The sequence below is a fragment of the Gymnogyps californianus genome, chromosome 4 (assembly GCF_018139145.2).
Source record: "Gymnogyps californianus isolate 813 chromosome 4, ASM1813914v2, whole genome shotgun sequence".
NCBI lineage: Eukaryota > Metazoa > Chordata > Aves > Accipitriformes > Cathartidae > Gymnogyps > Gymnogyps californianus.
The window spans coordinates 62,353,314-62,380,355 of record NC_059474.1 but is presented as its reverse complement, the minus strand read 5'-3'; the positions used below and the strand labels follow the sequence as shown (position 1 = coordinate 62,380,355).

Sequence of the window (27,042 nt, the reverse complement as noted above, 5' to 3'; positions counted from 1 at the left end):
ACCTCCCATGGTCACAGACAATTGCTCCAGGAGTTCAACATCATCAGTTAAAACACGGCAGTGCACTTTGTACGCTCATTGCTGCAAGCAACAGGTGAAAGTGGGGAGATGTTGGCTCTGGACCGAAGGACCCATGAGATGGTTCTTAGAACACAAGGCACAAACCAACTCCAAGATTGCAAGATACAAAAAAAAAAGGTAGACCTTTGAACGTAGACCTTCAAATCTGTATATTAGAAATGAAGCACAGCAGTAGGAATTACTGCCTGGCAGCCGATGACTCTTTAATGTCCAAATTCACCCAGTTATTTAGGTGCCTAACTCCCATTAATTTAAAAAGACTTGACAGGCTACCCTTTTATGTCTTTTTTTTGCATTAATTTCTCACCTGTACAAAGAGGGAATAATAGCTTCCCTTCACTTTACAGGGGTGATGTGAGGATAAATGTATTCAAGGCTGTGAGGCTGCGTTATGGTGCTAAGGAAAGGACAGAGCAAGCTCATTGCACATCAATAAGTGTATGAGCTATCAAGCTCATTTTAGGGCAGAAATATAAGGATCTAATCTGTGTGCAAGATGGGGAAAATTATTTGGATCAAGCAACAAGGAGTGTTCATCTGCTGTTCACAGCTCAAACCAAAATGTAAAGTATACACTCAAATATGAGGTAGCTGCTGTTAACTTTTTGTTAATTTAGAAGTTAGTGTTTCTCATATGGTTTATCTTCATAGAACTGACCCTACTGGCTCAGTGCCACAACATGCCAAGTTTATAGGTACCCTCAAAATGTAAAACTCATTAAAATGTATATTGCAGCTGTTTTTCATCTCTGACAGTCAAACCAAGCACAAAATCAGTCCAGACTCACCCCATGTGTGTCACTGAAGTCCTTTGCCAGGTGTCATCACCAAGCTAATCAGAAAAACCTTCCTGTTTTCCTTTGCCTCCCTCATGGCCATACAGAGAAAAGGCACCAGCAGAAGCCTTCAGCTGTCACAAGCGCTGCTTTGAGAGTTTCAGTTGTTTTCAATAACCATTGATTAGAGCTTCCCTTCTGCTAAGGTGAGGCAGCACACCTATTTCTTCACACTGCACCCAGACCTGTGGTCTGCAATAGCCCTTAGAGAGCTAGAGTGAGTTAGTGCTTAGCACAGTGAACCCAGGAGTGAGTATGATGAAATGCAGGAATTTTCCTGCATTGCAATATACTTTTGCAGATTTGTTCTTCCTCTTCTTCCCAGGAATTAGGTTTTGGTTTTTTGAGTACTTTCACAGGTTCTGGATGTTTCTCCCTTCTTTCAAAGCATCAGGTGCTGGATTCTGTTAAAGGCAGGTTATTGGCATCACTGGACCTTTGACTCAGGTATGGCAAATTCTGCATGATGTAAAAGTAAATTGCACTGGGGTAGGAAATAAGATTATATTTGCTATTCCAGGCTTTGCATCTCCTTCTCCTCCAGTTTTATTTCATTGACCCCTGCATAGCTGCTCTTGATGCCTACTCCTGTAGGAAGAGAATTTCTCTCTCCTTCAAGCTTTGCAATGCCTAAGGAGCAATTCAGAGGCTAAACTGGAAACTTTCAATATCCGTTATACCTTTACTGCTGAAATACAGCTGCCTGTGAATAGTCATGGGGTTTTTTTACTGCTAATAGGAAAAGAATCTCTTGTGGTTGTTAATTAACACTGCTCCAAATTTACCATTATTTCAACAGGATAGCCTTGAGATGAATTTAACCCCTTGCTCTTCTGGAAGCAGTTTAAATGACTTTAGCCTTGTTGAAGTGTGTAGGATGAATTGTTTGCTGGGATTTTTCAAAGGACAGGCCAGTTGGTGGAGGCTGGTGCCACTGAAATCCAGTAGGATTTTGGTATTGCTCGTCCCTGGGGTCAGACTCTGATTGTTGCAGTCACGGGTACCAATTACCAGGCTTGCAGTAAGTTGCAGAGGTCTATCATCTGAGAGTCTCGATTGCCCAGAGCAAGAATGAATTGCATTTTTTGACCCATTAGTGATCTCCAATTTTATGCGAAGTATTGCTGCTTAATTCACTTATTGAGGTTAATACTGAAAAGCTTTGCTTACTTTGAATACTTTTCCTCTTAACGTTTGCAATTAACAAGTGCAGTATGGAGAAATGAAAGATCAATAAAGCCTCTCTTATCTTTTAATATCCACCTTGTCAGGTGTATTTCTGTTCCCTAAAAGGGCCACGGTATTGGGTTCATTCTGGAGATGGATTTTTTTTTTGAGGCTGCTTGGCAACTTTCCATCACTTGTATGTCAGATTTGATCAATAATTCCTACCTATGTCAAAGGTTAATGGAGGACTGTTATGTGTGTAATCATGCCTCATTGAGGAAAGGGGTCAAATAGGTTTATAGGGATGAATCTCTATTGATTGCTAGGAGTATTTAAAATAATTGGACTTAAGCAATCAGATTATACAGTTATGATTATGAGATGGGGCTATATGGGGTAACTTAAATGCTTGACATAGATTGTGTCTGATCCAGGTTCCTTTTGTCTTTTAATATGCTGAATTCTTACTCGTTTCCTCATTAAAGCTGAGACTAACTAGAACAAATTTTAGGCACTGGTATATAAAATCGACTAGATATTCATACAATAATGTGCATCTCCCAGTGAACGCATGGAGAAACATGCCTTCACTTATGAATGAGGGAATAAACTGGGTGTTACAAGCTGGACATTAATGAGGTCAGACTGTATTGCAAAAAGAATGCAGGTATCTGAGATTCACACTTTGTGGGTGTCATTCTCCTGTCCTCATAAGTATTTGCTGGAGGAGTAAGAAAAAAAAAGGGGGGGGGGGGGTGATTATGAACCATCTAAGTCAGAGGAACCCAGCGCAGAAATAGCTTTACCACTTGGAGAGCAGAGACCTACAGTAATACTCACCAGAGGTATCTTTTAGAAACCTACAACCCCCATAAGGATCGCCACATATTTCTGCAGTCATTTAGGAATGTAACAAGTGTGGTCAGGAGCTAGGAAGACCCAAAGCTTTGGGGTCCTCCTAGCCAGGAGGCTGCTTTTACACTGTAAGAAGGAAACTCAAATACATGACTCCAAATTGTTGGCATCGAAGACCAATAACACAGAGAACCCAAAATGCATTATTTTTGAAACCATGTCATTCTTGCCCTGTTTTCCTGATTCCACAAGGAACAGCTCGCTGTTTCAAACATGAGTCGTTCACAACTTCAAATTCCAGTTTAAAATGTGTTGTTGCTGCTGGGAGATATTCAGGGCTACAGTTCTGGGGAAGCAAGCAAAACCCTCTTGCTCTGCCTTAACAAACAACACAGAAATTCATCTTGCTAAGACTTTCAAGCAAGCAGTCAAGTTGTTTAACAAACCTGTTTCTGTTTAAATTGTTCTTAAGGATACCAAGTTCCCCCTACTTTGCAGGTTACACTATGAGAAACATTTACATTTGTACACTTCTGATAAGCTGTAGCCATTACCATGTAGTACAAAGTGAACGCATGTGCCGTAACCCAAGACATCATGAGCTGGAAATTCTGCTCAGTTAGTTAAAGTAAGAGGAAAATAACACTTTGAGGCATTTTGGAAAATGCTTTGAGCCAAATCAGCAGTCCAGTGACTTTTGTCCTGTATGTCTTGAAGAATGGAAGAATAGTCCTACTGGGACAGACCATAGGTCCACCTGGCCCAATATCCCAATTTCAGAGACAGGAAAAGAGGATGAAGAACAAGGCTTGCATACAGTGGTGTCTTCCCAGCTAGTGCACTAATAGTTAAGACCAAAAGCCAGAAGTTTTCTCGAGATGTCCAGATTTAATAGCCATAATCTGATGGTAGTCAATATCATGTGACAAAAGCTGGGTTGTTGTACATGTGTATTTCAAGGAGCTGCTTTTGTTACTGCGTGAAGTTTTCTAAAAAAAAAAAGGTAGAAAAACCTCACAAATCTGCTGTGAGCCGGACTCCAAGTTTGTTGCTATCAAAAGGAAGACGGTGTGAAGCAAAGTGGGCTTTTGGGTCAGGAAAGGGGAAGAACAAGATTCCTGTTGTATTTTTAAATTGTCATTACCGTAATCAGCCCTGCTAGTATAATTTGGAGGTGAAGAGTTCACTTATCCCTGCCATCCAAGCACTTTTTTTCATAGTCTAGACCCACATGGTTAATTGTAACATCCCATCCTTTCGAATGCATGGCTCACCAAAGGAAACTGCAGGCTTCAAGCACAGGAGTGGGATGTTCTGCTTCAGCAAATGGTACTGAAAAGGTTAAGCCTGTTGACACTTTAATGTTATCAATTAGGTTTTAAAAACCTTGCAGGCCATTATGCTGGAGGGGGTTAGAAAGTTCTCATGTAACTTAGCATGGTTATTTCAGCCCTGCTGTGGACTCAGAAAGTTAGCAATTTACGCTGAGTTATCTTCATAGGCAGAAACACTTTCCTTAAGTGAAAGTTTGTATGCTGCAACAACTGGGATATCCATGGTGAGATCTCAGCAATGTTCAGGCTTCCCACACGCACAGCCCTCAATTACCACCAGCCCTGTGCTCACCCTTAGAAACAACTGTAAAAGCTACAACGGGATAAGGAAAATCACACTTTTTTATCTGCTTCTCTCTCCCTTCTGTGCCTTGCAAAATGTTTTACCGACATTTGCAAATTACCTTGTTCATATAGTACAGTTTTAAGTGGTGGTTTTACAGCTGGGTGAATAAAGGAGATGGATGGAGGGACTCTTCCCATCCTTTTGCAGATCCGCTTTACCCCTTTTCAGCCCTGCTGACCACATGCTGCTGGGAAGAGCTGAAAGCTTTCACTGGTAGTTTCTCAGTGAAAGCAGTTTTTCTTGCACAATATCTCAAGTTTTTGCCTGAGAAGCAATTGAGGTCACACCTGCACTGGCAATTAGAAATTGATCTTCAAATCATCCATGAGCAGGGACTTGACAACCCTCATTAACATGGCCTTTCCCAGCACTGCTGAGCTCCTGGGTTTCAGGGTGGCCTGTTCATCCCCTTGCCCTGCCACCATCCGCTTGTATTGTCTTTAGAGCTAATGAGGGAGAGAAGTTTGAGGGTTACAGGACTCAAGCCCACCGAGTCAGCTGGCAGGCACCTTGCAATGCCTTTTTCTCCCTGCATTGCCTGTGCATAAAGGCAAACCTGGGGGAGAACTTGTGCTGTGCACAAACTAGTTCCTTGAGGACCCCTACAAAAAAGTCTGGGATGTGACCTGGTGCTGTGCTGAAGGGGAGCAGGGAAAGCCAAACCTGCACAGTGCAACTAGCTTTGGGGAGAGCCACAGCAAGGGTTGAAGGGGTATAGGCTTCTCTGTGGGGATGCTGCAGCTGAAGGAGACCTCACTGTGAGGCAAGATGAACCAAAGCTTTGCTGTGATGCTATGGTTCTCTCTGTGCTTGCAAAGATGCCTCTGGCAAGCACCTGTAGCTTGGGTTGGCAAGCCAGTGAATATTTTTTGATTAAGCAAGACCCCTTTACTCCTTTCACAGAATGGCTCAGCAAGGAAGGATAGGGCCAAATTGCTGTTGAACTGATTGAGGACCATGAGACTCTTTTCTACACTTTGTATTAAGAGATTAGTGATTTATAAGGTATATTAGATCATGCTGTGGCCATTTGCTTTATTACTTCAGAGCTGGTCAAAGATATCTTTTCCAGAAGCCAGTTTTCCTGGGAAAAGCTACTTTTGCCTAAGGACAATCTCAACAGAAGCTACTATCTCACAGATTTGAGGGAATTTTAAGGAAAAGAATATAGAAAGCAGAGGGAGAGGGGGAACCTCATGATTGGGGGGGGGGAGAATATCTCTCTTGTTTTTCCCTCTGAAATAATGAAGGTTTAAAAAAGAAAAATGGAAATTTATTCTGAAAGTTATCCCATCAAAAGACCTCAGTTCCTCTGAAACACCCATGAAGCTGTCTCAAGGGTGTGCATTACGCTCCATCCCTAGTGCCAGTGCTCAGAGCACCCGTTGTAGGGCAGGACCTCTTGTCTTCTAAGTGCTCTTCAAAGGCAGAACAAAGGATAGTCTCTGCTGCAATGAGTTTAAATCCCACACTCTTAGTCTTAATCTTGCTTGGTATTTGAGTCTTGCGGCAGATATTGTGACACAGGCGCTGTCAAGTTGCTGCCATTGAGAGTTTTCTGCAGCAAGTGGGCTTTCATTCACAATGCTGTATTAATTGCTATTATGTTTTGCTTTCTGGTTGCAGCATGTCAGTAATCTGCTACTTACAAATGTCTACTCCCTAGGGAGAAAATAAATCACATGTATTTTTTTGGAACCAATGCTGATTCAATACTTAGGAAATGCATTTGGTAATAATATTGGCTGTAATCCTCCCAAGAGAAATTAATTATAAACATGTAGCAAGGTAATCAGGAAGTCACTCTTGCTGTGACATTGAGCAAAGAACACCAAAGCGAGCGGAAAGATTGGATTGAATTAAAACAGAAGTGCACCGTGTTTCCAGAGGCCAGATGGTATACAACGCTGTGCTCAGGAGCCCTCGATGCAGGAGGGGGAAAAGATGAGTTGGCTTGGACAAAATAAGGAATTATAGCATGATGTTGTTATAACATGACCGCTGATGTGCTGGTCCAAAGATACAGACCGCTTCTGATAATGTGGTGGATGCTGTTCTTGAGTTAGTATGTGCATGTGTGCCTAAATGCCTGTGCTTGCTTGTGAGGAAAAATTCTCCTGGGTAATGAGAGAGTGCAAAACACCCCGAGGGTTAAAATAGTGTCATGAACAACAATAATATGTTATTGCACTGCCCTTATTGTACAGCTACCTCCTTGCTCTCCTCTTTCCATTCATCCCTGGTACCTCACAGATCCCCATCCACTCCCACCATCTTCTCTTTGCATCTCTCCTCTCCTCAAGCTTTCCTTCGCAGGTAGTTGAAGGACTGAGTTTTGTTTTGCCTTCTCTTTGGCCCTCCTTGCTCAACATTTCCCAGCACTACAATACCAATTTATTCACCAATAAACCACAAATTAATATGGTTTTGTTTGAGCAATTTCACATGTGGGCAAAGAAAAAAATCTTTTCTGCTTTTATCCCTGTTCCTCTATTTTGTTTGCGTTTTTTATTAACAGTGGGACCTGTTCAGATGTCTGGAATATTAGAAGTATATCCATATATAATGGATTAATGGGCTAAGCATAAGGGAGGTTAAAAGTATAGGAGAAATGGAGCTTATCCCACAACACATTTACTCTACCCCCAGCCACCCAAGAACAAGGTATGGATCTCTGTGCTAAAAAGCACCGCTGTTTAACTTACCATAGGAACACATTATAGCCTGAGAAAGTGAGAGATACAAGAGCCACTTGAAAGTATAGGGGGGCAATCAGAGCAGCAGGTCTGTACTAGAGTGTTTTTTCCACCCTGGAAAATCCCTGCTCCCCAGTGGGGCAAGGTTGGAGGGATGGCGGCTTCAGCTCAGCCCCCACGTAGCTGTAAGTACTCTCTGTGGTCACCAAACCTCTTGCAAATGGCTGTAATGTTCACCTTCAGGTAATTACTGCAAGTGACCTAAGTTGCTTTCTGTAACATTTAAGCCCTTTCTTAACTCTGTTTTTATTGGGGACCAGGTGGTTTTTATAGATGTTGCCCAGCTATTCTTGCCCTTAGTCTTTATACAACTCTTCTTTTGCCTCTTTCTTTTCCATCTCACCTCTGGGCAATTACATCTATTATTTTAAAATATCTTTTGTGAGATTTGAAGTATGTAGGAGAAAGAAAAACAGTTCAAAGAGAAGCAAAGAATACCAAAATCAAGATACTGCCGCTGTCTTTCAAGCAATGACAACATTGCCATTTTTTTCCCTTATTTTTAAGAGATTAAAGCTGAAAGCACTGATGATGCAAAGCCTTGCGCACATTTAGCTTTCCTAAGTAGTCACATCAACATAATTTGAATCGTTTCCACTCAGCGTATTTGTGTTGCTTTTAAATAGATCATTGTCCTTTGGAAAAATCGTGTCATGCATAGTTCATTCTTCCAGCTATCTGTATAGGAGGTCCCATTTTTCCTTTGAAATACACTGTGGAATGAAAATTCAAGGCTGAAATCCTTCAAGAACTGTAATTTGCTATGGTTGAATGGCTGGCTTCTAATAAGATGACTCCTTTCATGTCTGAGGTCAGTAACTTGGTAACACATGCCATCCCTGATCTCCAGAATGTACCTAATGAATATGATCCCCAGAGGCTGGAAAAAACCCAAGGTCTGTGTTCGAGGTACAAGAATAAAAATTTTACACTGGTGTTGCAAGATGCTAGTCTCTATCTTTTAATTCAGTGGAGTCCACAGATTGCCAGGTCTCCCTGAAGGTCTGACATTGTCTGCTCTTCTCTATTTAAAAAGGCCTGGATGTGAAGAAATCCCCTACACCATTGCACCCTCCTTCTTTGCTTTAGCTCCAAGTGTTAGCAAAGGGCTGAAGCCCACCAGGCAGCCTGGTTTGGGTCTGGGCTACTAGGCTGACAGGCATCTGGCATGCAAGGGGGGAGGCAATGCTGTCAGAAGGGGGAACAAGAATGTGCCAGGATGCTGGAGGTGCTGGGATGCTGGCGGGCTCATTATGATGAGTTTTGTGTCCCCATAAGCCTGCTTCCCATGAATATTTGATAAGGCCCGAGAAGGTCACTACAGCTTGTTTACTCTCCATATGGCATTTCTGCACGTCCCTGCTCTCTCTGCATGTGCGTGTGATTTTTATTCTTTAGCCCATGGCACTCAGCCAGATCCCCCTTTTTCCCTGCCTGATTAATTCATGGGCCGGGGGGATGGGAGGAAAAAATAAAAGGAAGATGGTTTTATTATTCATCACAGGTGAAAAGCTGTGTGTACTCTGAACAAATCTGAGGGGGAAGCTTTCCCATGTTTTGTGCTTGTGTGTGAGTCATTACGGAAACCAATTACCCAAGAATGGATTTCTGAACACCCTAGATGGCCTGTTTACACTTCAGTGGGTTTTGCCAGTTTAGGCCCATGAGTTGAGTTAGGCTGGCAACTCCCTCAAGGAGAAGTAAGCTTATTCAGTGGGGAGTCACTAGCCAGTACAGATTAAAGTGGTTGCCTGGATGGAGCATGTTAATCCTGCACAAGGAGTTTTGCGGGGGTAATTCTCTCTATGTTTGTTTTTGGCTGGAAAAACCTGGCTGTGCTCAACTTTCCTATGCCTCTGTCCCATGCAAACCAAGCCCGAGTAGCTCTAATAATGCATGCATGAGGTGAAACAGCTCTGGGCTGAGGTCTGTGGTGGACAAAACCTGGTGGCTTGGGACACTGCAGCCCACAGAAGTTACTGGCCTTGCAGCAAAGTAGGCAGAAAGGGTCACGTACCTGCACTGCCCTTGCTCTAGCCCAGGGTCTGGTGCAGCAGCTGATGTCCCCATAAGGTGGATTTGTGTTACCAGTGTGACTGATGGGCTAGCACAGCTCCTCTTCTGACATCTTGCATGGGTTTGATAGGCTTAAGCAAGAGGGTGTAAAGAAAGCACTGGCAATAGTGTTAACTTCAGTTCAGAAGCTGCTTGCTCAGTGAACCTGAGTGCCAGCCCTGGCTTGGATTTTGTAGTCTTGTTCAGTCTTTGGCCATGACTTGACAGCCCTTTATACACATTAAGTAATCTCCATTATTGATAAAGAAAAAAAATTTTGGTATTCCTTATATAAGTAAGGAAGTTGAGGCAGAGAGTGATAATTCAGACCAGACAAATGAGTTGTTCTTCTGCCATTAAAAATCCACTGTCTTTTGGTGCAGCTGGAGAACACAACACAAACTTGATGGAAACTGCTTCAGTATTTCCTTATGCTGCTGTCAGAGATGAACATCTTGGAAACTCGTGGAATACAAAGTCCTTCTGCCATCTATTAGGTGCTCCCTGGCTCCTCATGGTGCCAGCCTTGTTCTCTGCTTCCCTCTACTTATCTGCACAGGGTAATGAAGGCAGAAAATCTTTTTTGCTCTCTTGGGAGATGTGGTCCAGAGTTGACCAAGTGGCTGATGCCTACCTAGGCTGCCTGGTAAATCTGTGTTAAAAATTAGGAACAGGCTTATGTACTTTAGCTAATGGGAGAGCAGCTGAGAGCTTTCATGGACACTGTTCTTCCCTCACTTATATCTTTGTCCTCCTTAAACCAGCTGTAACCACATCTGCATCTCCTCTTAATCTTTTGACACAAGCTCTTTGGAGAAACATGATGTGCTGGTGTAGTGCTTGGCACACTGCAGTGGACATGCATGATACGTCACTGCAACACCAATACCCACTACTGCCACGAATAACACTGGGAGGTATAGAGATGAGAGAAACCATTTTGCAATTACCACTGTTTTTCTCTCCCCATCATCAGGTGCGTAAGGCAGAAGACACTGGGTACAGACTCTTAATAAACTGTGGTAGTTTTAATAAATTTAAACATGCTCAGTAGATTTTCCCTAAGGGAATTACAAGGAGTAAAGATGATTAATGTGAGAATTTAGCCGGACAAAACAGATGGTGCGGCAAAAGGCTCCAAGTGTTTCATGTGTTTCAAAACTGCTCTTATTTGGTGCTAACGAAGAGACTGGGATCTCCTTGTGTGTCAACTCTCCACTGATTCTGCAGTGTCTTTTTGTGCCCTGCTCTCCCCCTTCCTTTCCCTTGCTAGGAAAAGAGCTGTCCCCAGAGCGTGCTAGCTACTGTATGATAACTGGCAGAGTAAAACAAGATAGTCTGTAGTTTTTAATTGACAATGATGTGCTGGTGTGCAGAAATCATGACCTGCCTTGTCTTTGCTAACCTGGTTTTAGTACTTGGCCAAAGCCACGCCTTTCTCCTAAAAGCACATTTGTAGGGGTGTGTGCTGTCAGGGTTTTTTTTTCCAGCTAAGACACTCGCACGTGCAACTTCCCTTCAATCATCCTTGCTTGCAGGACATCACTGATGCAGGAGCAGGGATGGAGACCAGCATCCCTGTGCCAGAAGAAAGTTGCAAGGGAAGGATGGGGACAGCAGCCACTCTCTAAAACCAAGCTTTCTGGGATGCCTGAGGTGGTCTTTGTCCTTTATCCTCCGCTTCATGTGTCTTCATAATGCACCAGATGTGTATTAAGCCCTCTGTTCCTGGTGTCAGTATAAGTCTTGTTATCACTTTTCAACATATCTGGCTCATGCCCATGCCTGCTGTCTAAAAAAGCACAATGATGGCCCCGTGGGCCAGCCCCCAAATGCCCTGCCAACTCCTGCAGCTGACTCTCAACAGTCGGCTGGCTCGGCCCTGGTAGCTCTGCCAAGCCCCTGGCATGAAAGTTGGTGCTGTCCTAGGCACTGCAGCAGGCCAAAGCAATCCCGCCACTCCTTTCTCCTGCCCTGGGGAATCCTGGTTGTCCTCTTCCGTAGCTGTCTAAATTGGAGCAAAGCTGAAAGGAGAAAAAGGCATGAGCAGGATCTCCTCTGCTTCCCGAGCAAATGGCACCATGAGAAGAGCTGTGCTGTGGGCTAGAGAGGCAACTTGAAGGGAGGAGTACCCCCAGTGGATTGGGCTGGTCAAAATGACCTTTGGGTCTCCACATCATTGACCTGACACAATCGAGATAATACAAACAAGCATTTATTGATTTTTATGTATGTGGGGTGCTTGGATATGCTTGGCATGCCATGGTTTCTGGGAAGGGAGTAAAGATTTTTACCAGTGGTTTCAATGGGAATCAAGAGAGAGCAGCAAGAAGTAAGTGCCTTTGAAAATCCTACCTTCAGTTAGCTTTTCAATGCTAACATAGAAAAGATGTACCTCCTGTGTCAGCTGCAGTTTTGTAAAGGATGACAGATGATACTGAGATCAGATGTTGGGCTTTACAAAGACTTGGCGTTGTTTTCTTTCTTTCCGCACAATTACTCTTTGCGAGCTGTCCACACTGGAGAGCAATGAATTAATTTTTTCCTCAAAGTTCATGCTTTAATACTGAACTAAATGAAAAACCAATTAAGTACCAGATGACTGTGACAAAGCTAGATTTTTTTCTGACCAATATTTGAACACTAGAAAGAATTGTTGGAGAAAAGAATTATTGAATTCTAAAGTGTCCTCGTTTCTAGTATTTAATTAAGTGATGTTCTAAATGATAGCATATCTTTACAGCAGAATAGGGCAGGGGAAAAAAGCTTTCCTCTACTCACTGCCATGAATATCTCTGCTAATTAGAGGAACAGTTCTTCTATGTAGCAAGTATTATCTTGTGTTGTAGAAACTCTTCCCTGTCTTATGTCTGGTGAGAGGAGAAAAAAAATGTCTGAGTAAACAGGCAGGAACAGGCACAGAGGATCTGCTGTCTCTTTTTTTTTTTTTTTTTTTTATTCACAAAGTATTGGTCCATCCTATAACCCAACCCAGACACTCTGTCTCTGAATACTCATATGTAGGCACTGGGGTTTCCTAATGCCACGATGTCTGAGCAGTGTTGCTGTGTGGGTGGTCTTTTGGGTTTGTTTTTCTTTTTTTTTTAAGACCTATCAGATGGCAATAACACTGGGGAGAGACGGTGAAAGGGAGCTCATACTTTTCCAGGCTGCTGCAAACTAAAGGGCCAAGACTGTCCCCCTTGGTGCAAAAAAGCACACAAAGACGGAGTGATGGGGGCTTCCTCTTCATTCTTGCCCAATGATGCCTTGCGCTGGTGTGAAAAGCTGTGTTGAGGGCTTGCTGAAACCAACACAAGTGTGTTGCAACTTGCAGAAGTTGCTAGGACCAGGGATGTGCCAGCACAAGCCAGGCTGTGCCTGTGGTGACCCGAAGGGCCAGGAGTTGCATGCCCTGCCAAGGCCCTGCCATCCTGAGCTTCAGAAGGTGCAGCTTAGGGCAGACACATTTTTCCAAACTTGTACCATTATCTATGTCAATAATAAATAACATCTTAGTGCAGCCTGTGATCACAACCTAGGGAGCAAATCAAATATTATGTTTTTATTACTTTAGAATACCTACAGTAACTTGCCCCATACGCTTCTGCTTGGGGAAAACTCTAATGAGTCACTGTTCAAAAATCCTTGAAAGTAGTGGATGCAGAATAAAATAGATAAGCTGGAGGGTCAGGCTGAGCTGGGGATGTGGTGTATGCGATACCGAGTCAGTTGTGATGGATTGCTGGCAATAGGATCACCTCCCGGACCTAAACTTTTACCTGGAGGCAAGTCAGTTGCTGGAAAAGCTGACAGAGGTTCATCTACCTGCCGCTCAGTTTAATCACTTGTGCAAAACTCCCCAACGTTATCGTGAAACTTTGTGTGACTCAATTACGTTAATGAATTGTTCTTGCCTGCAGCTGTTAGTCAGCAAGAGGACACTCGGCCTCATGTCACCCCCTTATGTGCTCTTGATATCTTTTCCCCAGAAACTACATGTTTCTTTTAATCAGCAAGACAATTTCCTCTAAATGTCACTTGGTCAGATGAGATTCCTCAGTGCAAATAACTGGTGAGGCTGTGGTTGCTGTGCAGGCGGGTAGGCAGAGGGGTGTGGGGATGCTCTCCCTGGCTCCCCTCCTGCCGGGAGGGAAGGGGTTATGGACTCCGAAAGCCCTCGGCAGCTGCTGATCAAGGAAGAAGGGAAGAGAGGAGAGTGTTGGCAAGGAAGGCGAGCTGGTGGAGGTGACAGTGATGTTGCATGTCCCATGAGCACTGCACAAACATGCCCATGTGAGCTTTCCGCAGAGGTTTTGCAGTCGGGTCACAGCTGGCCAGGCTCATCCTGACTTGGGATTTCTGGCTAGCAGGGAAGACCCTAAACTTTTTCGGGCTATCCCCATGTCAAGATTGGTTTTGAAATGATTTGCAGAAGGGAGAGAAAGACAATAGTCTTGTTTCCTTGATTTTCAGGGAAAGCTGATTCTTTGGTATTCTCTTAAGTCGTCATCCCCTCTTTTTTTTCCCCAAAAAATGTTTGTCAAGGACATCCAGAATTGCTGTCAAACTGGAGCCTAAATAAATAGTAATAATAAAAGGGATTATGCAGACATTTTCATTCTTCACTCATACTTTATGAAAACTTTCTGCTCCATGGTATAAGATTATTTTTGATTGATTTTTTTTTTAAGTGCTAAGCAGATGCTCCACTGTAATGAGAGGAAACAGAAGTGGAAAACGAGGAGGCTCGTACTTAAACAAATGAACAGATGCAGGGAGTGGAAAACAACAAGGTAAACAAATGAATACTTTGAGTAAACAACCTAAAACAAATAGAAAAAACCCACAAGCAGTCAGCCTGCACCAATCTGGAGCTGGGATTAATCACCTCCCCAAACTTCTCACAAATTTTTTTAAATGGAAGTAGGAAATGAACTTTTCTATCAATTTCTCAGTATACGAAACTGCGTGTGGAAACCCCTGCCACTGCCCCAGTGCTGGTGCTCATCTTGGAGCCCCAGACAGGGTTGCAGTGATGCTCACTGTTGCCTTCTCCCCCCACCCATACCAAGGGAAACTGAGGGCTGGAGAAAGCAGGACGTGCTGAAGGTGTAACCCAGACTCCCTAGAAGAGCCAGAACAGGGACTCGAGATCTTTCAGGTGCTCTGCTAGTTCCTCCAAAAATGCAGCTTTGCTGCAAAGTTCCTGGATGTGGAGACCCTCTGTAAACTATCTCACCTTTCATCCTTGGAGACATACATTGTATACTCATTATAGACTATAGCAAATAACTTCCATACCTGTGTAGCTTTTATAGCCTGTACCAGATGCAAGGACTTATGCTATACTCTGCACAGATGTGGATATAGGTATCAGTGCTTCTCCTGGGGTGTGCAGAGAAGCAGGAGAGGAGAGAGGGTGAGCTCAGAAAGATGGAAGCGAGTGTGGGCAATGCAATACAACAATAGGACCATCGCTGGGTCAGGCCTGGCCCATGAAGGAAAGAGGAAGAGACAGAAGTGCCATTTCAAACTGGGCAGGGAAGTCTAGATGAAGCTGGAAAGGAAGGGCAGCCTGCCTCTTGATAAGTGTTAAAAGCCCTGCTTGGTACAAAACACCAAGCTTAGGCGGTTTCTGGTTCACAAGGACTGGCACTGGGAATTTGGATGTGACAGGCTTTCTCCCCACTCCCTATGCCAGCTGGTGCAAATTGCTTTTCTTTCCTCTCCAGCCTCTGCTTGGCCTTTCCTCCCATCTCTGCTTAAATGTGCATCTGTATGGGAAGGAGCTAGACCCTGAGGCTTTTTGAGATCTGTTTTTCTGCAGAGCCACCCTCCTGGCTAACTGACACCGCTCTGTTCTTCTCTATTAATGGGCTTTGCGTAGCACACAGACAGTATTTAGGGAAAACAAGCCCCAAACGCAGCTGCTGGTGCATCTGAAAGGGGGATCAGTGTTGAGCATCACGCCACCAACTCCGCTTTCTTCTTCCTCACTGCCAAGGGAAGTTGCCACTGCCTGGTACTCCCCATGCAAAGCCGAGGTCCAGCCCTGTCTGGGCAGGCTGAGCCTGGCAATGGTGCTGCTGCGTTCTCTGCCTTGGTGGTAGCTGTGGTAATGGCAAGCTGAAAGGAAATGGTGAGTGCTAATCCATGTCGTGGCAGGAGACCGGCTGTTGGTTAACCCAGGGATGCATGGCCTTTTCTGCTAAAAAAATCCTTGAGTAAAGAGCACGTGTTGTAAGTCGCTGATGAATTTTGCTCCCTGACATTTCTGTGATAAGGAAAAGATGGGCAGCACCTGATTTCTGAAAAACATTTAGACATTTTTGCAAGCTCTTACATATTTTTAACTCAGTATCTCATTACCTGCTTTTGAACAAGGTTATTATTCATTCTTTGTAAGATCTCCTCCCCTCTCCCTGTCATCATTTATCCTTCTTAATTAACAAATGGCATCAATTAAAATGTCAAATATACTCTGCACAGAACATGCCAAAGCCACGCTTTGTCGTATGTTGAAATGAGACCATCCCCTCGCAGCTCAGCAGGGACAAGGATAGAAAATCTTGTCTGATATGCAATTACTTGCAAGCCCTGTCTGTAAGTAAGGATGGCATTTGTCTTGCACAGAGGAGCAGACCTGACAGCCGCAAAGCTTTCTTCTAAAGATCTGCCTGATTTAGACAGTTGGCTGCTTGGGGTGGGCAAAAGCTCATTGCTTGGTATTTATCTTAAATTATTTTAGCCACCTGGCCCTGGGGGTGGTCAGTGCTGAGTATCTGGGCTCCCTCGAGGATCATCAAGAGCTGAGGAAGAGGGAAGAGCATTACCAGAGTGTGATGCAAATCCCTGGTTTACATACCTATTTTAGGATAGGATGAATCACCCTCTCCTGCAGAGAGGCAGGTAGCTCTGGGGGGAATGAAGTCTGCCTGAGACCCAAATCTCCCCTGAGCGCAGCGTACCCAGCAGACTGCTGTGACTAGGTAGTTAATTTTTTGACAGCTGAAATTAGCTGAGATGTTCTTGCAGTGTTTAGTGTGGCGTGAGGGCAGGCTGACTCTTCATCAGGGGGCTGTTCAGGATGGTTAATCAAAATACATCACAGCAAAGGGCATTTAGAGGACATGACCATCATTTTCTAGGAACAAATACTACTTATCCACTAGGGCCTAATGGTACAAGCTCTTCACTGTGAACACGCTGCTTATTTCAGGTCCATTGTATGAGACAAACTGTAATTTCGGCTCATGCAGATGGAAGAGAAATGCAATTTGTATAGCCCGGAACAGGCAGGTAATGTTCTTCCCTCAAACACTAATTCACGATGTGACTCTAAGCAAGTCACTTACCCCCGCTTACCTGTGCCCCTGCTTTCCCAGGTAGTTTGCAGAAAAGCTTTACTAGCTTGGCGGGGACCTGTTGATTACCCATTAGGTCTTTGGATCACAATTTTTACCTAAGAGCTGAGGTCAGGGACTCAAACCCTGTTGTACTAGAGGCTGTAAAAATACACACCTACCACCATTGTACTGTGGTGTCAGCGCTCAGAAATCCTGCGGGAAGACCCTCTCCCTGCTTTGTACTACACCAGATCCCAAAGCAGGGTGCAGTTTTCCATGTCCTGGGCAGTGAAATAAGACCAAGAAGAAATACTTCCCCAGTGAAGCACAAACTATCAGATGAAATGGCTCTTGCTTCTCCCAACCAAAGGGCAGGCAGAACTGCAGGGCAGCATTTGGACTTTAATACTGACTTATCAGAGAAAATCTAAAGCTCAAGAATTACTTTTTTTTAAAACCACAAGTGTGGTTAATCTGATGTGCATGCACCTCCAAGGGACGCCCATGGCATTAAGCCAAGGTCAGAGAGGCTTTTTCAATACAGAGGCCAATGTTTTATCTCAGTTCAAATCTGGTAATGGCAATGTATGCACCTGGTGGCCTACTGCTACTGCCTTGGTCTTTAAGACCTCCCCTCGGTCTATGTCTCTTGTTTAGTGAAGTTTTATTCTGGTGAGGCACCCATGCCTTGAGAAGGTGTAGCACAAATAAGGCAGCGTTTGCACTTGCTGGCATAAAATAATGCTGATGGGCAGCTTCAGCCTCTGTTCATTTAAGCCATGCACACACTCAACCCATTTTCAGTAGGTGAAAACCTAGCATTTAGGAAATCTGGGGTGGTTTAGTTAATTCATTCAATAAAATCTTTGTTCGAGAAGGCATCTCCACTCAGCAAAATACCGAAGTTTATGCTTAAATTCAAGCAAATGCTGAAATCCTACTGATGATAAAAGGATTTGTTAAATGTGTAATGGTATCTTTGTGCTTAAATATTTAGCTAACAAGAGTGGTATTAAGCAGATGCTTACATGACTTTCTTGAATGGATACCTGAGAGGGTATTGCAAGAGGGAAATATCCTGAATCCAGGTTGATAAGATGTCTGGAGCACTGGGTGGATAAGGCTGTCTGTCTGTGAGTGGCTTCTGGTATGTATCAGGCAGGGAAGTATATGCTGCAGATGACACTTTGCCAACGGAGGTGACTCAACACCTTTTTTTTTTTTCCCCACAGGAAGTGAAAAACACATTGGAAACAACAGCCCTGCACAGGGTAAAAAAAAAACCTTCAAACCTTTACACATGTAGTTATTCGCTCTGAAGTGACTGCTGCCAGTAAGGAAAGAGGTCTTGGAGCTTCAACATCTGCTCAGTTCTCATTAGTAGTTATGCTAAAAATTATTAGGGAAAGAGAACAGAAAACACCCCCAGGCCGCAGTTTAAATGCGTGGTGTTTTTACATCTTGAGCGCTGCATGCAATTCCAGTTTGTCTAGCTCAAAAACGATCTAGCAGAGCTGGGCAACATCCAAAGCAAGGCAATAAGGATTACCAGTTGTATGGAACAGCTTTCTATAAGGGGTGATTAAATGGCCTAAGGCTCTTTGGTGTGGAAAAAGAGGTGTCTGGGGAGATGTATGAGGGAAATCTATAGAAATGTGAGTTTGGTGGAGAGGGGGAAGTCGATTGTTCTTGTAAGTCAGGAGCCAGGAACATCAAATGAAATTATCAAGTGGCAGATTCAGTACAAACAAAAGCAGCCTTTTTTTTTTTTCTTCCATAGTGGTGAATTATGCTGCCAAAGTCATTGCCAAAACAGAATCAGATCTTGAATCGCCTTTCAAGCTGGGGAGCAAGCACAGAAGTTTTTTTCATAGTGGATGATCCTCTAATCCAACAGAAAAGGGCACAAAAACATCCTGAGGCACCTAGGAAAGATCTTGCTCGGTTAGCAAATTGAGTCCTTGCTGTCATAGAAAGCGAGTCTTGTGATCTTTCCCATAGGTTTAGGGATCCTCCTATTAAAACTAGTTAACATTTTCCTAACCTACTCTTCTGGCTGGAAATCTGTCATTGACGGACATGAACCATCTTCTAATTGCCAGCCTTAATTTATTCATGACATAGTTAAATACCTTTGTTCTTGTACCAGCCTTAACCCTCAGCTTGAGAGGCTTTTCTTTCTCCCTGATGTTTATTACCCTCATATATTTTGTAAAATTGCATAAAAACAGCATTGTAGGGAACCATTTATGGTTAACTAGTCCCTATCCTCAGCTCAAAGCCAACCCAGTCATCCTGACAAAATTCCTGATTGATATTTGTGTAACCCATTTGTGAACACATTGAGCAGTGGAAACATCCACGCTGCCCACAGTGGATGCATGCTAGTGTTTTGCTTCTCCACCTTCACATCCAGGAAGAGAAAATGTGCTGCTTCGTTTTTAACTTCAAAGGGGGGAATTAAAAAAGAATGAGGAAGAATGAAAAAGCTTACTCTCTAGCCATCTAGGCAAACCAAACAGGAATAAATACATAAAAGGAGCAATCAAAAGGGTCAAATTCTTGGATTATAGCATAAATGCTTTAAGTAGAAGCTCAGAGTAAATGTGTATTACCCATCAGAAGAAAAAAAAATTAAAGGGATTACCATCAAACAGCATAGTAAAAGAAGCCACTAAGGAAAGACAGAAGTGATGTTTCAACACACATGTACCCACACAGAAACACATACCCAAATTCTGGAAAGTTGAATGCTAAACCTTAATAAGAAGAGCCAAAAACCTGGGGGGGGTGGGGAGGGGGAGCTGAGCTTGCTGAATGCAAAAGAATACTTTCCACCTCCCAAATGTATCAGAAATAGAGATATTGCTATCTACTCTGTAGGGATAATAAAAGATTGAGGCACAATTGGGCGCTCTCAGAGAAGATCAGACTCTGTAATAAAAAGCCATTACAAAAATTCATTTTGATGGAACTGAGGGAGCTTTCCCACATTGCAACATCTTTTTCTGGGGTGCTTTTCTGACAATCTATCTCAAATTAAATTAATGATAGAAAAGGTTTCCAAATAAATTAACAAGAAGAATAGTAACCAATTGCAAAAGCTAACTAATATTTACACAAGAGGTATAAAGGAATTAAAGTATGAAAATGCTGACCTACCAGCTGTGTTGTTTTCATGTAGTCCTTAAATAGCCCTTGGTGCCAGGAGAATGGGAAGTGGCAAATATAACATATGTTTTTGAAGTAAAGTCTGGGAGCATCTGGTGTAAACTGTAATTAAGAATGGATGAGTAGATGTTTGGATAAATATGATATAGAGGGGGGAAAAAAATTATGTGGCTTTTATAAAAGGAAGTTATTACCATACAAGTCTATTGAAGCTCTCTGTAGCAACATATATACTAATAAGGAGAATCCAATCAACACGAAGCACTGGATTTTGAAAATCTTTTGACAAAGACTCTTTCACCAAAGTCTTTTAAAGCTATCATGGGATAAGAGAAAAGGTTAATTAATTTATATATATATTGTTCCTATGTATTAATTATTTGTAATTAATTTATTCCTAATACAATTTTTTTCCTCGGTTAAAAGGTAAGTAGTGAAGTGAAGAATAAATGGCCAGTCTACACAATGGACATCCAGTACTGATTAGTCCTAGGACCTGGTATGTTCTGCATAGGCACAGGTGATTGTAAAAGGGGTGGTTGGGAAGTGACAAAATTCCCTGGTAGTTATATGTTGTTGCAGAAACACAAAACTAAAATTGCCAGTGAAGTGTTGAAGACACTAAGTGACTCGCTGATGAAACAGCAGACAGAATTCAGTGTCAATAAATGCAAAATAATACAATGGAGAATGGTGCTAAGTATGCATACATAACATGGAGTTTAAATGAACTGTTTTCCAGGAAAGAGATGCTGCAATTATTATGGTTAGTTCAACAAAAACAACAGGCAATGCCTTTTTTTCCCCTCCCTTCTCCTGTCAAAAGAAATGTTGTAGTATCTTTCTTCAGAAGGCCATTGATCCAGCTAGTTCTCAAGCTCCTTCCTCCAATTTACTCCCCTTCATAAGAGTGCAGACCTGTGGTAGTTTTAATGCCTTTGTGTCTAGAACAGCTTTGCATCTTCCTAATTCAAAACACTGAGCTCTTTAATCCAGCTGACTTCCACAATTATTTTCCCTAGTTTATCAAAATTTGCTGGTCCAGATCTGGAAACAGAAAACTGTAGATGTCAAAGTGAAACACTCCATCTGGGCATCGGAAGTAATTAACATAGGGAAGAGATTGCCCAAAGGTGACAGTGAATTGTCCTTCGCTTCAAGTATTTTGAGCGAGATTGAACCTCTCCTGCTGTAAGGTCAGTGCTGGTTCAGATGCGGGATGTTGGGCTTGACATGGGCTGAACTCCTCTGCTCCGCTCTTCTCACCTCAGCTCTCCTTGTGCCTCTTTCCTCCCCACCATCTCTACTGTACATGCACTTCTCCCTGACAAAACACTGCATGAAACGCATTGCATTTACTAATTAGAATAGCAGTTACTAATTAAGTTTAAATTCCAATGTACCAATCAAATTTTATTTCCTAATTGTGCTACATTATCACTAATTAGAATAGCAGTTTTTACTTAATGGATTATATTTAAATTAAGATGTCTCCATCCAATGTTTTTTCCTACTTACATTTTAACTAATTGGTACTGCAATTATTAAGTTACGTTGAAATTGAATATATCAGGCTAGTAGGGAATCATATGATAGTTTGCTTACGTCTGTATGATACTAGTAGGAATGATTAAGATACAGTCCAGTTAATTAGTTCTGGAATCAAAATAATTTCATAAGTATTTGAATAAGAAGTAAGTGTACACTACTCCCTTGCCACACTATTAAGGAGGAGCTTATTATGGGCTCAGTAGAAATTTAACATAGTTATTGGTACTAATCAGCTCGGATTCAATCTGCAAATATTTAGGCCCAGGTTCAGGAGGGCACTTAAACATATACCTATATTTAAGCATGTTCTTAATGGTTGCCCCACATTTCTGAATAAAAGTCTTTTGATTCCTGCTTGTTAAGACTTAAATATTTTTGTGATGGCTAATAGAAAAAGGCCTTTGAAGACTTATTGACCATGCTTTACCCTATTCTGCAATACCATCCGAACAGATGCTGGTGATACTACACAAAGACAATCGCAAAGTGCTGACAATTAGCAAAGAAGTATACAGCAGCCTTAAATCACAGATATGCATCAAGATCCATCACAGAGGCTTACTACCAAGCTAGGCAGAGCACAGAGAGGGAATCATTACTGGCTAAAGGAGTTGTGATTCTTGCTCTTTGACCTTCAAGTGGCACGTGGGGGGAGAGCATTTCAGATGGCAGCAAATGCCGTGACCTGGGGGTTTTAATGCTGCAGCTCTTCAGAGGAGTGAGTGCAGCATGCAAGCTTCAGGCCACGCTTGCCCTTTCTGAGCGCCAGCTAACCCTTGCTGCCAACACCACCTCTGCTCACTGAGAGTGCAAGACTCTGTGCTTGTGAATAGTAGGCATGGGGATGAAGAACTGAGGAGCTGCAGCCTTGCAAAATCCCAGTATATTTTTCATTCAGTGCCATTGTGAACTTAGAGGAGTGGGGTGGCTTTTGATAGATACATATACACATACCTGTATTTGTAGACACATGCTAGATCCTGTGTCCATTGACACCCATGCATGCTGTGGTGCATGCAAACAGAGGAGCATGAGCAGATGAGTCAGGCCTGCTGTCTTTGACAAAATCAGTTTTGCACAGATGGCAGGGAAACGTTACCTTCTGCATCCTTCAGACTAGGCTTGGTCGCATTTAGGAGCTGCAGCACGTTCCTATGGAAACTCTGCCTTTTGTTTTTGTGACCCAACATATAAATCAGGACTGCTTGAAAGCTGCTAGGCAGCATTGTAACAGCATCATGACAGAAGCAAATATCTGGGAAAAGAAGTCTGTAATGACTGACTGCCAATTCTGGAGTTGCAATATTACCAAGAGCAAGTGGGGGTGAATATAATGATCCAACTGATCTGTAACAGGTTAACAGCCTTCCTCATAACAGGTGATGTTTAGAAGAAACCAGCTAAATAAAATAAAATAAGTGCATGAGCTAAACTGAGGGTTAAATTAGGAGGAAAGGTTGCTGGTGCTTCACAGACAGAAGGGCCCATTAAAAACGAGATTAAAATGCAAAGTTCTGAATCGGTGAGATTTTAAAAATATTTCAGCAACATCACCTCACATCTATGTAAGTAAATGAAAGGGTGAATTTCAGAAATGGTACATATTCAGTAATGCCTTCCTCTTCCTCCTGGCCCATGCTTTCTGAGCTTTACAGGAGCAGACTGGAACTCCAGAGAAATCCATCTCCATTAAGGGGGTCTGAGTCCTTTCAAAAAGCCTGCACAATTTAAGGATAAGTGCAAAAGAAAAGATACCAGAAAATCAGATTGTCCTCATATTAAACAAGATCTGAGTTTTGGAAGTCCCATAACAGCCAATGTCATCAAAAGCTCCTACAGCATTGAAAAAGAACAGAAAATGTCAATGGAAAACTACTTAACTGAGGCAGAATGATCAGCTTGAGAGGTAGGAGATGATAAGCCATGCCAGCAATGTATGTTTGAGAGACTGATTGTGTCCTTCATTGTAATGCAGCTATAGACATGAAGGCAGATGCTGTATGATTATTCTTTAACAGTGAACTATGAGGGGATTTTATCCATTTTCTTTCTAATTTACTCTGACTTTGTAAAACCGTGTTCCTCCAAGCTCTGTTCCAGCATGCTAAGGACTCCTGTCCGTACAACGTGAACAAATGATAAAAGCCCTGAGCTGTACTTTTCCTTCTGTGTAACTTATTTTAAGGCAGAATGTGGAGTCTTTTCCCCAACAAACTTTGGCAGCTTTTAGAGCATAGTTGCTTTTGACTGAAATGCTGAACCCAGCTGAGAGTCAGGGCCAGGCAAATTTCTCAAAGTTGGGTCAGCTCCCAAATGAACACTACAAATCTGCCACCAAGTGAATACACAAGGGACGTAAGCAAGCATTTGTGGGCTACTCATACTTAAATAGGGTGTATACCCCGTCCTCAAAATATCTGCATTTCATCATCTAGCTTAATAAACAATAGAAACAGGTGGACACCTTGGGTTGGATACTCAATTGGTATAAATTTGTGGAGCTATGCTGATTTACTGCAGCTGAGAAGCTGGTGCCTGCACTCTGTCCTAGAAATGATTTCATGGTCTGCAATTCAATAACCACCCTTGATGCTTACAGGAGGTGCCTTCAGCTAAACCATGTAGGGACCAGTAGGAACATTTCTGATTGAGTTGGTCGCAGCCAGAATATGATGTCATGTCACACTATAACTTTTGAGCTGTGTATTGCTTTCAGTGATGTTTCCACATCTTTCTGTTTTCTTAAACTCATAGGGTTTAGCACACTAGCCTTGGATGTAAAAAAAAAAAAAATATGCAGGTTCAGACCCTTACCCTCTGAGTTGCAGTCATCCAGGGTGAAAAATTGCCCCAATTCACACTAAGGAATAGAAAGACGACTTTGTGCAGCTTAGATGAATGCTGTAGCCATAAGGCTGCATGCAGGAAAAGCTTAAATTTTGTTCTGGGGAGTGGCGGGGAACCCAAAACTTTTTGCAAAAACTGAATCCCATAGTATATAGTGGGGTTTGGTTATGCTCCACACTATGGCTCAAAACTTTCAGAGCTACCATGAAATACAAACAGGCTTGTTGTCTGGTCAGCTTTATATTCAAAGTGTTATCTAAATCTAGTGTACAATAGTGCACATACATTCTTTCATAAACACATGGAAGGTACAACTGAGCATTAACAGTATGAAATCAGTAGGGGGAAACATTACTGTAAAAGGCACTGATTGCAGAATCTGGACTTTAATGTACTATTTCTGTTCTCAGTAATTTAAAATGTAAAAAAAAAATAAATTATACAAAGCACCATGTGTGTATACACGTGTGTGTATGTGTAACTATGATAACTGTGACAAACTAGTTAACAAATACCAGCTCCTCAGTTTTGTTAAGTTAAACAGACTGAGTTTATACCAAATTTTATTTAGCTGTAATTCTGTTGGAGAAATGTCTTCTTATCTGTCTCTGAAATTTCTCCAGCACGGCCCCCACCCCCCACAGATGGGAATTCATTTGCTAAAAGGAGAGTTGGCAACAAAGACCATCCTGAGCTCTGTGGGCTGTGTCTCTTCAGGAGACAGGATTATTGCAAACACTCCCTCTGTGCTAAGATATTTAAACAGTCTTCCCAGCAATGTTAAAAATGTAAGGTGTGCGTAATTATGAAATATAACTATACAATGACTTTCACATTTAAAAAGCAATAGAACATTTTCCAGCTGCGGCCACCACAGTGTCAGAGTATGATATAACTATAAGCATTTATTTCTGGAGGCAAAAGAATTCCTGCCTCCCTCGCTCCCTCTCCGAAGTGTTCCCTTCCACAACGGATGGGCTCTGTTGTTTGAGGCAAGTACACTTCATTGCCCGTTATCTCCTCATACTTGCTGAGAAATCCAGACCCAGAAGGCAGTCCAGGACTAGTGAAAATCCTCCCTTTGCCTTCACGGGGATGAGACACGTTCACAGGTAGCCCGCACACCTGCACTACTATTTTAACTATACTGTTACACAGTGTGCACCATTACTATAATCTGGATTTCCTGGCTAAACCCAACTGATAGATAAAACATGCAAAAGGTGCAACCTAGACAAAAATCTCCAGGGCAGTTTTGCTGAAGATAAGAGAAATATTCCTCATACGAACACAGCAAAAATCTGCCAACGTTCTGACTGAGGAGCAGGTCATAAAGCAAGCAAAGCTCAGAAAAGCGGAGGCGTATATAACCATCAGAATGAGAGGTGAGAGATAGAAACAGCTTTCGTACACGTGGGGCTGGAAAACAGCTGAATAAAACAAACTCAACACAAGTGCCAGCATGGTTTTCTGCCCAACAAAATGCAAAGCCATATGTGAAGAGTGAAAGAAAATGGCCTCACTGATTTCCAGAGCTAGAAGAAAAGCCAACAGGAGAAGGAAAGGAAGGTGAATTGGGAGCAGCAGCTACTGGATGCTGCCAAGCTCTTCCATACTGGAAAGGCTGTGAGAAGATGTGGGACCAGAATAAGAGTGCATGGTGGTGTGTTTGCCTTCAGTGAAAACTCAGAGGAACAGCAACATAATTCTGTGGATTGAAATTCAACAGAGTGACACAGCCTGGTCCTGATGGGTCAATTCCTTTGCTGTCATGAATAACAGATATTCTATCCAAAGTGGCCAGAAGCCATCCACTTATGCCCTGATCTACAAAACTCCAAGACTTGAGAAAACAAAGAACCTGGGAGTCTAAAATGTGGTCTTTCTTGTCCGTTGGAAGTCTGATGCAACTTCTCCTGTCAAGAGCCCAGAGCAATTTCTCTTGGGTGCTCAACCCACTATTTGGTTGTAGCTGCATTTCTGTAGATCCCTCTTTATTCTTGCCTTCTGCTGCTGAAGGCTTGTTCTCTTTCATGACTGTCTTACCTGTCTGTTATTTTGGACTCAATTATATTGTATTCTCCATGGTTTCTTTTCATCTAGACTTGCTTCTGAGCGTGCGTTTGCCTTGCTCCTTGCTTGATGGTCTTCAAATGTCCATGACCATTGAACTACCTTCGGGCCATCCTTCTTGCTCAGACTCCTGGCCTGCACCTTGGTCAAGGTATTGAGTTCTCTTCTGGGTTAGAAAGTCCTCACTTAGCTGCAATCACTGGACGTTTCTCACTGTCTGCCTGACTGATCCTTACTGCAAAACTCCAGAAGTCATATCAACTAAAATGGGTCAAAACAAGAGAGCAGAAAAATGAGGAGCACCTGTAGTAGTTATGAATTAGATGAAAGGCCCATTTGATCCACGAAGATGCATCCCCATCTTCCTTCTAGCTGTCAGTTCTGGCAAATAGTTTGTGTAACTGAGTCTCAGCAGCCAAAAACCTGAGCAATTTTCTGTGTCATCTTGTGCTTGTTAATGCAGTCCATGTGCTTTGAATGTTATGATTATGTATTATTAAACTAAGAAAAACATTGTGTGAGTCTGTCAGACTTTCAGGAATAGCTTGCACTCTTACACAAGCCTTTCCCTTATGTACAGTTTGGCACCTTTGAACGCATTGGTTTTGTCTGTGTTTATTT

General features: G+C 42.6%; 1 long non-coding RNA gene across 2 annotated transcripts; it reads left to right on the top strand.

Annotated features, from left to right (window-relative positions):
* The first annotated feature begins 1,214 nt into the window (after positions 1-1,214).
* Positions 1,215-19,371, top strand: LOC127016068 (uncharacterized). 2 transcript variants are annotated; one of them, XR_007766431.1, is made up of 4 exons: positions 1,215-1,364; positions 14,125-14,226; positions 18,012-18,050; positions 18,560-19,371. It is a non-coding gene; the product is annotated as an uncharacterized LOC127016068 (long non-coding RNA). The 2 variants fall into 2 exon arrangements; XR_007766430.1 differs by lacking the exon at positions 18,560-19,371 and having other exon boundaries at positions 18,012-18,365.
* The last annotated feature ends 7,671 nt before the right edge of the window (positions 19,372-27,042 follow it).